Below are 13,374 nucleotides of genomic sequence, written 5' to 3' on the forward strand. Positions count from 1 at the left end.
CGGGTGTCAGCCATTTTTACTAGCAAGATGGCCGCTGCAACTAGGGATGCGGGTCTAGCCTCTGCACGCCTCGTTATCCAGGAAGTACCGTCTCCCTACCCGAGTGTAGGTATATCTGTTCCTGTGATCAGCACACGAATGCGTTGCTACTCCGCTACAACAACGCTACGTAAGTTCGCATCTAGGTAATCCTGATACGTCTTGCTAATCACTAACCCTTCGGCATTCTAAACATTCCTACCCTGTCTCAATTTCGGTGCATTCCTCACCGCTTCTCTGTCTCCCGATTCCACGGATTCCATCTCTTTCTCACCTAAGTTTGCCCGTCGGTTCCGTTCCGGAGCGCGGTAAGCTTCATTCAGGACTCTCAGAGAACCGGCATATTGATTTCCCGTTTCTCTACCTTTTCCGACTCACTATTCCATCTTCCTTCTCATAGCTACAGGCATATTCTACACCGGTATTGCAACCGCCCGCGCAAAACCCTGCACTACCGAAACAACTCCCAGCTCCGCCCTTCTTGCCTCTCAGGTAAAGATTCCCCTGTGGCTTTCCCCTATTCTATCTAGTTCTCTTACTAGTTCTAATCACAACCTTTCCTTACTATCGTAGAGGTTCTCTGAAGTTTCTGACTGGCACCTTTTCCCGCACATCGTTCCTGTTTAAGGGTAATCTACATTCCTAACCTCTTACATTTCCATATTTCACTTACCTGCTTATACTTACCAGTTTCTTTCTCTTTCAAGACGAACGTTCTCCAGACTTCACCTGAATCTCCGCTGCATTGAAGACATCTTTCCCGCAACCTTCGACACAGGGTTTTCTTCCCCAGAGGGTTTCCCTAGGATCTCTTCTCCTATCTGGTTTTCTAGGTGAGGGAAGAGGTACCTGGGAGGCTTTCACATTCATCTCCCCGTTTGGAACAAGGAGATTCTTCCCCTGCTGGAAGGTGCCAGTAACAGGATAGGAAGAGAGGTAACGGTGAGTCTTTGGGGTAACCTGCCAGCAGTTAAAGTTTGTAATTATTATTGTGACTATCATCATTTTTGACAGTAGTGCAGAGATGACTGACTGGACTGGCCCACCTAGCTTTGTCTGCTTGACCCGTAGAAGTAGTCTCCTAAAGACAGGGAAAGGGAATTAGCCACCCGTGGATTTGAGTGTTAACACCCCACTGCGTCCCACTTATCACTTCTGACATTCCCTTTCACAAAGCTCACCTTATAGTTTTGTATGATGAGCTCTCCATCCTACGAAGAATGCAGGGGCGCGTTGATGGCCAGTTACTTCACTGGCTTGAGGATATTGGAAGAGTTCTGGACAAATCTTGGCTCCAAACCTCTGGGTGAAAGGCTGTAAGTGTATAGTTCTAATGAGTTCACAATGTCCGATTAATCACTCTTGTCCAATTCCTTGTTTCTTTTGCAGCTTAGACCCAAAAGATGATCGTCTTGTGGCAGCTGAAAGCGTTCAGGTAAGAGTCTGTGTTTTGTAACACTGTCCGGTAAATGATGCCAAGGTTTAACTCGCTGCTTTCTCTTTTCTTGCAGGTGCAGCGTAGGAAGATTTGCCATGCTGGTGGATAATACCTCCTGCAGTAAATCAGGTAAGGATATGGTGGCAAGAGATTGTCCTTGTTTATTCCCTTGGCTCACCTTGTTGTTTTCTTGTCCCCCTTAGGTGCTGGAATGCGGCAACCAGGTGATGGAGACAGCACCGGATCGTAGAGATGCTGCGAGGAACGGTGAGTATGGTGCGGCGCTGCTGCTGGCGATGCGACGTGTTTAAAATGAAGTCTGTTTCTGGTTCGAAGATGCGCTGAATCCGAAATCAGGTAAGAAATCCAGTAAAGTTCTTGTTCTAACCTTTCTTCTTCTTTCCCTTCTTTCTAGGCGCTCTGGACTCAAGGTGGGCGTGGCAGGATGCTGGATGCTGACTGCAGACACGGTGAGCGTTACGTTGCTGGATGCAGAATAACGCGAAGCATGTGCTGCTCTTCGGGCGTGGTTTAAATAGCCTTCAAAGTAGTCCCAGGTAAGTATTCCTCACAGCCACACCCGTGTAACAAAATAGTCCCTAAGATAAAATAGTCCCTTCAAGCCTCACATGGGCTTGGATGCTTGGATCCCTTGCAGCATGGTCTGCATCAGGTAAGTTTTAACATATGAGCCTGGCACCTATGGCACCAGGACTGATGTCCCATATGAGCCTGGCGCCATAGGCGCCAGGACTGTACCCAGATAGCCCCTAACAGGGGTTGCTGGGTTTGCTCCAGGTAACATGATGCCTGCTTACGGGGTTGATGGACTTGGTCCGGATGCCCAGGGGTAGGCATCATGACAGATTGGGGGAGAGAGGTGGCCAATGCGAGCAAAGCTGTTGATCCTCTGAGTCGCCGCAACTGTCCCACATAGAATGTTTGGTGGCTAGCGTGGGTCTCATCACTAACCTCAGTGTGGATTCCTGTATGATACCCTGTTGAACTAGCCATACACGAGCCTGACAGGATCCCACATCTAATGTTCAACCACTACTCTGTCTCATTTGTCCTGATGAAGGCCACCCGATTACAAGCACACTAGTCCAGCTACCAGTGGCCAAAACACTCCTTGTGTCGACATCCTTCTCCCCAGTAATTAATGTCAACACTTGCACTATTTTTTGTTGTTTAAATCAACTTGTCCTCTCTAAAACAGATCCCACAACGTTGATGGGACCCTTTTTACTGTATGCTTGTCTTACACAAAATGTATTGACAACGCATTTTGATTTTTTGTGACAATTGTACAGTTTACACCTTTTTTTCGCCCTGTTCAACACTGATTTGTCATTTCATGAATGTATCTAACTACCTATATCTGAGAAAACTAAAATTGATTTTCAAAATAACTGCAAAGTTATATGTTGTATGTGTTTTTTAAGACTCACTGAATTATACAGGTGGGGTATTTGGTCGCGGGGTCACCCTGATCAATTGTGTCTTTATAACTTGTTGTACCTGGGTAGGTCAGGGTTTTGCCAGGAGCCCTATAGACTACATTCCTGTGCAATCCGCCTGTTTTTAATACATACTAAAAGGATGCACATTCTGTAGGAATCCATTGAGAATGTCATGTCCCATTAGTAAAGGCCATGTGAAAACTACACTATTGGCAAAACAGAATACAAACTATAATGAAAAAACCTAATTTCATCTATTTTTAATCATTGCATTTACACTCCCTTTTGAAGTGTGGACAATTGGATGGAGAAGATTCAACAGCATGTACGTGCTGATGTTCCCTTGCATGAAATGACCACTTTTTTTTAAAACTGACTGCTATCTTCTATGACAGATTTGGGCTTTGTGATGTGGAGAAAGCTGGAAGAACAGTTGACTTAGGGAATGATCTCCATAAACAGTCTTACGTTCCTCGCCTTGGCACGCAGGAGCCTGAGCACCAATTTCAGAATTGCTGGAGGACCTGAAATTTTCATCTAGGAGCCAAACAGGGAGCAACAAGTGGCAAAGGGGAGTTTAGCCAGCTGATGCAAAAGACGATTGGTGTCGCCAATGTAGCCAATGTTTTGGAACTTTATAGCAAGGATTGGTCTGATGTCTGGTCACTCCAGGCACGGCTTAAGTGCACGGCCAGCACGTGCAATTACAAAGTAAAAGAACTGTAGGTGGCATCATTCACCTTTTATGCTGTGATGCTGCTAACTGGATAAATCAGACGCGTGCTTGAGGGATTGCAAAGGAACCCTTCCCTACTGCATATCTGGTAGCAGTGTATTTTGGTGAGAGGTGTGACCTCCTACGATCAGTGCAAATGGTGTCTCCCAAATTCCAGAAGAACTGCAATAGCCGGTCCTCGTGCTGCATGGTGAGGGAACGCGGCTTACACTCTAACATGGGAACACTAATAATCCACCATATCCACCCTGACAGTGCATATTGCACCATGTCACTCTCTCCAAGGGATGTAATATGGAAACGTATTAGTGCTTCAAGTGTAATTAGCACTAGAGCGAAAATTGCCCTAGTGCAAAAAACATATTCCATGGATACATTTATGCACCAGGGCAATATTTGCTGTAGGCCTTGTCCTTTTCCCTGGTGCAAACATTGATTGAAAGAATGTTTTTTTTTAGTATTTTTTATTTACAGTTAGCCAGTTTTTGTTCACTGCTAATTGCCTGTGCACAGGTGCACATTTTCTCTAACGTGGCCCTACTTTTTTGTTCAAGAGATGTCATTGTTGTCCTTTGCTGCCAAGTCCTCCAATCAGAGCCAAACTTGCTGTTTCCTACGATAATTTACACCCTATGCTTTTTTTTCTAGCCCTTATATATTGCACATTTGCTGTGCAAATACATTTGCTGTGCAAGTACCAGTTATATGCATGTTGGATGCACGTTAAAGCTGCATTAATACTTGCACAACGGCTATCACTGAGAAGAAGACGGAAATATATGGATCAGATGATGGAGAAGGGGGAACTGATGAGAAGATATTGCAATATGCAGATGTGATTAATGACACTTGTGTTGTCACTTATTTGTACTAAGAAAAGGATTTGTAATACAGTGTTACAAAATGCATTCCTCAATTGACTTTTTGAAATAGAAATAAAGCATACTGCCCAGGATAGTTGATATCTGTCCAACAATCAAAATTGAATAATTCTGCCACTGGACTAAAATTGTGTTCTATCAAAAGCATAATGTTGATCGTAATAAATATTATTGGTGGTAGTACGGAAACTTTTCACCAGTGCAAGTGCAATTAGTACTATGGCAAACATTTCAAAAAAGGTAGCAGGCACTCCTCTCCAGAAAAAAACATGGCATGATAACCTGTTCTGAGATGAGAGTTTGCAGCACACGCTTTTTTGCTCACTGTACCTTTCACAGATGGGAAATATCCATTTGCATATCAGTCTTTGTCCAGCCCACATGGGCAGTCCAGCACCAAAATGCTATGGCAATTCCTCTCTGAACAAGAGTACAAACAGAAACCCCATACACGTGTTTCAGCCTTGTTGGGCCTCATCAGTGAGGTGGAGCTGTGCCTCTCTGAGCACAGTGAGCAGGGAGTCCACGTCTGGTTGCCCCCAGGTAACTTAGGGTGACCAACCCCAAGTTCTTTGCAATGTTCTGAGATGAGAGTTTGCAGCACACGCTTTTTGCTCACTGTACCTTTCACAGATGGGAAATAACTATTTGCATATCAGTCTTTGTCCCGCCCACATGGGCAGTTCAGCACCTAAATGCTATGGCAATTCCTTTCTGAACAAGATTAACAACAGCAACCCCATACACATGTTTCAGCCTTGTTGGGCCTCATCAGTGAGGTGGAGCTGTCCCACTCGGAGCACAGTGAGCAGGGAGTCCACGTCTGGTTGCCCCCAGATAACTTAGGGTGACCCACCCCAAGTTCCTTGCCAATATTTCAAAAAAGGTAGTAGGCGCTCTTCTCCAGAAAGAACACTGCTTGATAACCTGTTCTGAGATGAGAGTTTGCAGCACACACTTTTTGCTCACTGTACCTTTCACAGATGGGAAATATCCATTTGCATATCAGTCTTTGTCCCGCCCACATGGGCAGTCCAGCACCGAAATGCTATGGCAATTCCTCTCTGAACAAGAGTACCAACAGCAAACCCATACACGTGTTTCAGTCTTGTTGGGCCTCATCAGTGAGGTGGAGCTGTGCCTCTCTGAGCACAGTGAGCAGGGAGTCCACGTCTGGTTGCCCCCACGTAGGTTAGGGTGACCAACCCCAAGTTACTTGCAAATATTTCAAAAAAGGTAGCAGGTGCTCTTCTCCACAAATTACCCTTGTACAAAAAATAATTCTTTGAATGACTTTTTCACAAGGACTTTATAGCCTCAGTACGAGTTCAGCGGTGCAGTAAAAAAGTGGCTTCAATCCCGTTCCCACCACTTTTTTGACTGCACTACTGAAATGGGAGTTCTGGAGGCAAAGTGAAGGATTCATCGCCAGCCAAAAGCTGGATGTAAATCTTCCACTTTTCCTCAAAAAATCAGTGGCTATACGGTGGCGTAATTACCGCTCGCAGTAAATCCACCCAAATTGTCCTGGAGTCCTAAGGACGCCAGAAATGGGTAATTACACGTCCCTACCATCACTCATAATCCCATGGTAAGTAACTGCACTGAGTGATGGTAATGGCAAGCGATTCTGGTGGTCATTTGGCACATTTATCACCAAATTACCGCCAAACTCAAAATCTGGTGGTCCTGGTACAGATATTCATTGAGCAAATCTTTTTTTCAATTTAGGGCAATAGTTGCCCTTCTGCAAACTGCGTTTGCACCGGTGCAAAGTTTCTGTAATCGAATGTTTTAGCAGACCGACAGCAGAAGTCTGCTGGAAAATGACTCGTGGTCAAACACTGACCGCGGGATCTATGCAAACCGTAAAGTAAAAGAGCAAACGTGGCCGGAAATCACGCTGACGCACCGTGTGGCAAAGAGCTCTGTACAAATCATGACCTTTCAGAGAACAGTAGCCGAGGGCCAGGAAGGTGATTAATTTCAACCAACACCATAGTTTTATTATTGTAAAATAAAACACATGTGTCTCTATATAGTGCTCTCATGCCCGTGGGCCTGGCCCACACTATACACAACCGCATAAATAAATAATTAAATGAATCACACCATGGATGGCGAAAAACGATTCGACATAGCCAAGCAGCAGCTGAGAAGTATGTTTCTTTAATACCCAAGTCATTATGGATATTTTACTGGATACGTCATAGCCATAGGCCATCTATCTTGCACCTTCCCCTGGCTGGAGCTCACCTAGATGTACGCGTGAATGTGAAACTTCAGTGCTGTAATGTCAAAGCACAGTCCATGGAAAGTGCATTTTTCACATGTAACTTGCCACCGGATTTATCAAGGTGCACGTTATGAAGACACGTGAGGCTAAAAAGGAGCGAAGTACTGTACTTGAGAGTAAAATGTGGACATATCACTCTTTGTTCTCACTGTAAAGGTAATTTCATTGGCATACATTGCCACTGTTTTGCCCGCAAAGCATCCCAGAGATGGACTTTGCCATTCGCTGCCAGCCTCTCATTGAAGCAGGAGCCTCTTGCCTGCAACTTCCTTCTCTGTTCACAAGGCACTCTGGTGTCTTGAGCTGAAAGGGGATTCACGTGGCCAGCCTGTCATCATTGCCATAGAGCTGGTGGATGTGAGCAGCAGCCGTGCTTTCGATCCTTCCCAACAATTACCTATTATCAATTTTGCTATTTCCACCCCCCGCCCAATATACATTAATTATGGTTCTCTGTGCGATAAACATATATCCACTGCAAATAGCTTAATGTAGAGTACAAGACTACAGATACAGTACTCAACGCCCATACCCAATTAATTGAACAATATTATTCCTCCGGAGATGATTGGTAATGCATTGTATTTGCCTTCTGGATTTTGCAGTCCTGCATTTATAATGGACACATCAGGAGAACTATTTGTTGCTGGACAAACCTCACTGGAACTAAAGTGCGAGTGTCAATCTGTATTTGCGTAAGGCGTATATTGTAAAGTTAAGGGAAGTCATTTCTACGGACTCCTTCCATCCCTTGGTTGTCTTTCTTTACCCCACCCTGTGGAAGTAGCGCACCCAGATGTTCTGTTGTGTGCCTGCCTCTGACTCCCCTACCCCCAGTAACCATCCTGGATACTTTGCACTTCGGTTACATCCAAAGTGGACAGGAATGGCTCAGGGGCGTCATTTCACCAAAATGCCAGGGGTAGCGGAGGTGACACCACATGACCCTTGACATCTGATGACATCACAGGAAGTGATGTAATTTGACCCAACCCCGAAGTGATATCGCGGGAAGCGATAGAACACGACCTTTCACCCCTTAGAAAGGGAGACCTCAGGGGTCGCAATTGCGACCCCTGGCGACCAGTGGCATAACTTTGCTGAAAATGTTGGGGAGACATGACATTTGAATATAAGGTGCCCCAGCCAAATGGATGGGGACAAAATAGTGTGCCTTGAAAGTTGGGGGGGACAAACACCCCTGTCCCCCCCTAAAATTATGCCCATGCTGGCGACCCCTAAATTATGTCCCTGGAATGGCTCTTCTGCAAGGTGTTGATCCACGCTTTCAAGGTGGGACTGACCACTCCCTACTATACCCTTTCTGCAAAAATGTAATTATTTGCATGATATATGATTTTTATTTATAGTGTATCATATATATGAGATAGAAACGCAGGATTTCTTGATTGTTAAGCGCTATGCATCCCATTCTGTTTTAAACAGTAAATCGTATGTGCTTAACGCCGGATGTGCTGATTTCTACCAATGCTTGTAGGGAGGTGGTGAAGGCAGAGACTGCAAAATGGGCAACTCCCTTCCACATAGTCATGCCACCTTCCAAAAATCGGCCCCGGGGGCAACCATTGTTCTTTTCCTTTTATTTCATGCAAATCTGCCCACCTGTGCACCCAGGTGCAGCTTCTGCCCCTTCCTATTTCTCAATGAATGTCCTCCCTGGCTACAATGGCATGAGTGTGTCTAGCCACAGAGGCATGGCTTATTATGGCCACGTCTCCCCACTGGTCAAATATCAACTTCACCAATGCTCTTGGTTAGTATTGATTTCTTAATTGCACCAAACTCATTGAAATTCATCTGATAACCTTAGCACCAAATCTTGCTGGAAGAATTGGTCAAGGGAAACATTGCATGTGCGTGCTTTGTGAGTAGGCTTTGGAGGAGTAGTTTGTGATAACTCAGACCACATGAATTGTCGGCGGGTCGAGGTCCCAGGAACTACCAAGCCATCAGGAAACTCTTTAAGTTCTCAAATCAGGGACCAAAGGGCCCCCGTGAATGAGGTCAGGCTGCTGCTGCCTTTCCTACAGGGCCCATTATCCTGCCCAATTGTCCGGTTGGGGCCTAGTAGGCTCCCACAGTGCCATGGGTCAAGTGAAGCATTTTTGTTATTTTCATTCCTCTTGTGCTGGAAATCGAGAAAATAAATGTTATTCTTTCTTGGAGTGCTGTGGGTGAGGGGAGTTTGGGAGTACTGTGAGGGGTATATTAGCAATTTGGGTGTGTGGCTGGTTAGTCCCCCAAAAGTGTTCCATGAATGTGTGTCACTAATTCTTTGACGCAGTGACCCTTGAATACTCGTGGTTCATATTTTGGGGGGTTTACCCAAGCTTGCTTGTGAGATTTTCTGTATGTTATATATATATGTAAGCAGCCATTCCATGCCCAATGAAAAAAAGAAAATACAAAAAAGTAGTGCACTGGTAATTGGAGCTGTGGCGTATTTGTGGGGGTTATCCCGGACATGGTGTAGCCATAGTCTTCGGAGAACCTAAAACACATGGCACTCATTTCATTCACTTGTGTCTTAAGAACATCCCTGCAATCCTTTTTCAGTGGGCCATAATCTTAGTTAGACACAATGAGTTTACACTGTAGTGTGATAAATATGAGGGTTATGGGGAATGTAGTACCACTTACCAAATGTTTCTGATGCGCCAATTTCTCATGGTGATACTGCGTAGTCAGAATGGGTATGCAGTTTATATAACGAATAACAAAATAACCCCATTACAACGAACCGAAAATAACTAATTACAAAATAACGAATTTGGAAGAAAACTAAAAAAGGTGTGGGATTGGGAATAGTGGTTTTAGGGGTGGGGAAAAGGTTTTAGGAACAAAACAATGGTGGCCTGGAGGGAGGATCCCCCCTCAAAAACAATGAAAAATGAGTTTGTTGTTTTGGAATTTGTTATTATGATATTTGTTGTAATGGGATTAGTTATGTTGGATTCGTTAAAATCACATGTAACCTTTGGAATGTACATTATTGCAATGATTGGGACAATGGGATGCTTGATGTGAACTTTTGTCCACATACAAGTTGTTCTCTATCCCATCAAGAAGTTTTCAACATAGTTCGTTCAACCGCTTTCTAAAGAGGGGGAATTCATGGGTTTAAGATGATAGGGTTTTATGGAAGGTTTGACAAATTGCGATGCCATGAGGTTGATCTTCCAGCAAACAGATAGCACTTGGAAATGAGTATGTATGGATTCAGGTCGGAGCATGCAATGTTATTTAATTTTCCATTTCAGAATATGTTTTCAAAAGGTGATGATTGTGTTGTTCATTCACTCGCAGGGATGCCTATTGCTCCTGAGGATATTAATTATTACCTGAAAGGTGCAGGTGCAGGATATCATAATAGACACTGATAATCCTGGAATCATGAACATGGGAATATTGGACCATTATCATTTGAAATGAATGCATCAAATGGTTTATGAGGAAGTAGATCTCTCTAATTGATTAACAAAAACATCATTTAATTTGGATTGTATTAGTAGTCCTTTTTCAGACACAGATAAGTGTACACTGAACTGCCCTAATGGGGGTCACATTTGGAATATATAATCGATCAACCCTTATCAGGGGTTGTCTTCAGCTCTCTACGCCTAGAACTCTTATTTGAAATATATCAATGTACTGAAAAGAATGTACGCTGAAGTGCTTGGGGAACCGCAACTGACTCTCCAAATTGGACTTGGGCCAAGTTCACATGGGGCAAAGTGCTATATTACCAAGTTTCTTACTTTTATTTTGTGAATCTCGTTGAACTATGGTGTGACCCTTGTTTGTGTTACTGATCCGTTGACGTCCCTCAAGGCAAACCCATTTTGCGCATGCAAAGTGGGTGTACCTGAAAGAACAGCCTCTCCCTCCTATCAAATTGCAGGTAGCCATTTTTTCACTGCACCTCTCCCAAAAGACCTTTGAGCAGAAATACATTCTAGAAGACCCATATGCTTTCAGACTACATTCACCAAGAATGTCTACTTGAAGAAGCACATACTGCACTTGCAAGTGGCATTTGTACATGTTGCCCTTATTTATCAGCAGTATCGGTCATTTCATTGCCAGATGTTGCACCTATTTTTGTCCCCAATCTATCTCTAAGACATGCTGGACACAGCCTTCTGTGATTCTGTTGATCATTTCACTGCTAGGTGGCTACTTGTCATTTAATGTGGGGTGTAAGACCTTGCAGAGTTGGGCTCTGTCAGAAATGGACTGTGAATATGAGGCGAGTGTGATATAGTGATATAGATGCCCTACAAAGCACGTAGGTCTTCAAAGCAATCTTGTTCCCTGCTACATTTGGGCAACTGAGGTTGTAACCTATAATATATTGGGAACCAGGACTTAAGTCTGGTGACGCCCTCAATCAGCATTAGACCCACTTTCGATCCTCTGCACCAATGTTATTTTGTCCTATACAGTGGACACTACTGAGTGAACTGTACTTTGTTGTTAGTTATTTATTATTTATTATTTTAATGCATTTCCTGCTTTTTTGGTTATGTTTTAGCTTTACTTTACTTTGTTTTTTATAATGCGCCAACTAAACCGAAGGCCTCAGGTCACACAAAAAGACACAGGACAAAAACATAAACAATAAAAATGAAGAGGCAGGAGGCTGACGCAACAAGCGTTAATCTACTCCATTAGTTCAAGAGGAGTGGCTTGATCGATTTCCTGAAACGAGCCCGGCAGGAAATAGATCAACTGAGATGGGTTGCTCATTCCAAGTATGAGCATCCAAAGCTGATTCCGACCAAATTTTTTAAAATGATATCGTGGAACAGTGAGAAGTTTGAATTAATTGGATCAAAGGACCCTCCTGATTTGTGCGAACATCAAATGCTCAGTAAGATAACTGGAGACCGATCCATGTAAGCATTGAAAGTAAAAGTGCAAACTTTGTGATGAATTCTTTGAGATACAGGTCGCCAGTGTAAATTGTACCTTGCCGTGATCACCTATTGCTGCTTCTTAAAACCAGGAACATCTGACTGCTCCGTTTTGAATAACCTGGAGTTTGTTGGTATTCAAAGTAGAGGTACCATCCAGTAGGCTATTACAGTAGTCCAACTTGGAGGATATTACGGCTGAGGCAATGACAGCTCTCAATGGACAAGTCTGGTCGAATTTGCCTGAGTAGATTGTTAAGGTAGGCCCAGGAGGGGATACATCTCTATGAAAGGTCATGTGGGAGTTGAAATACAGTCCCAGAGTCTTCACACGATAAGACACTTTGATGGTTCAACCAGCAATAGAAAAATGACTGTAGAGAGGATCAGGTTTGTTAAGGCTTGGGACAGATCCTACAATCAACAGCTCAATTTTATCATCATTGAGTTTAAATTTTTATTATCACAACAAGTATAGAAGCGGAAACAAGGCTAATGGTGAACAATTTTATCATCATTATAGGCAAGATAATTCTAAGATTGATTGGTGGTTATTAATAGCCAGGGTGTTATGGGTGTGGTCACCATTCAACTCCAGAAGAACCTGGGTGTTATCTGCATAGTTGGTGCAGCAGGCCCCCATGCGGTCAAGCCGATCGAACAAAGGCTTGGTTTAGATGTTAAACAGCATGGGGGAAAGACAAGAGCCTTGAAGGACACCACAGGGAGGATGAGTCGGAGAGGTCTTGAAATCGCCACCCTGGCCCTCCGAGGACCCAGAAAAGATTATCCAGCTTGTAGCATATTTTGAACATCAAAATCTAATACTGTTTTTATTGGTCCGACTGCTGCCACTGTATCAGAAATAAGCTTGGAATACCAATGAATGTGTTCACTGTGTATTGGTACATAATTATTATTTTTTTGTTTTTATTTATTTCCTACTTTTTCTGAGTCAAAATACTGGCCTTACACTTATAAAGTCATGCCAAATGCTACTTTACTCTGTGCGTTTTTAAACAAATCGATTTATTTGGTCTGCTCATTTCCGGCAATCCAATAGGATATAAGCATGGAGCACCAGTAAATGTGCACATAGTAAATGGCATCTTCAACACCTGAGTCATGGAAATGTGTGACTTTCAAAAACACAGGCAATTAGGCGCATCATCCCCATCACACTAGGAGGCATGTGGATTGAAGGTGTATCCGGCAGCTCTCAACGATCGCAGTTCAATTCCCCCTGCAATCATTGACATTTATTTTTCGTGTTGCTCAAGTCAAGTAGTAGGGTTTTTTTAGTCAGATGTAAACATAGTGCTTCGGTCCTGTGACTGTATGTAGAAGAACAGGGCCATTTAGTTAGGCAGCATGTTGGTAGTCGAGGTGAACTGTCTAAGGTGTACAGTAAGTTGCTGTGGAACCTGTTCTATGGTCTGCCCTCCAAGATATAGGGCCTCATTACACGGATGAGGCTAAGGGATTACCAGCACCGGTAAGGGCACCGGTGCCGGTAATCCCTTAGCGCCATACTATGAGGTCCATCAGCGGGTCCATCCTTAACGTGTGGCCAGACCACACGTT

This window comes from Ambystoma mexicanum, chromosome 6q (assembly GCF_040938575.1).
Source record: "Ambystoma mexicanum isolate Mex_15411 chromosome 6q, UKY_AmexF1_1, whole genome shotgun sequence".
Classification (NCBI taxonomy): Eukaryota; Metazoa; Chordata; class Amphibia; order Caudata; family Ambystomatidae; genus Ambystoma; species Ambystoma mexicanum.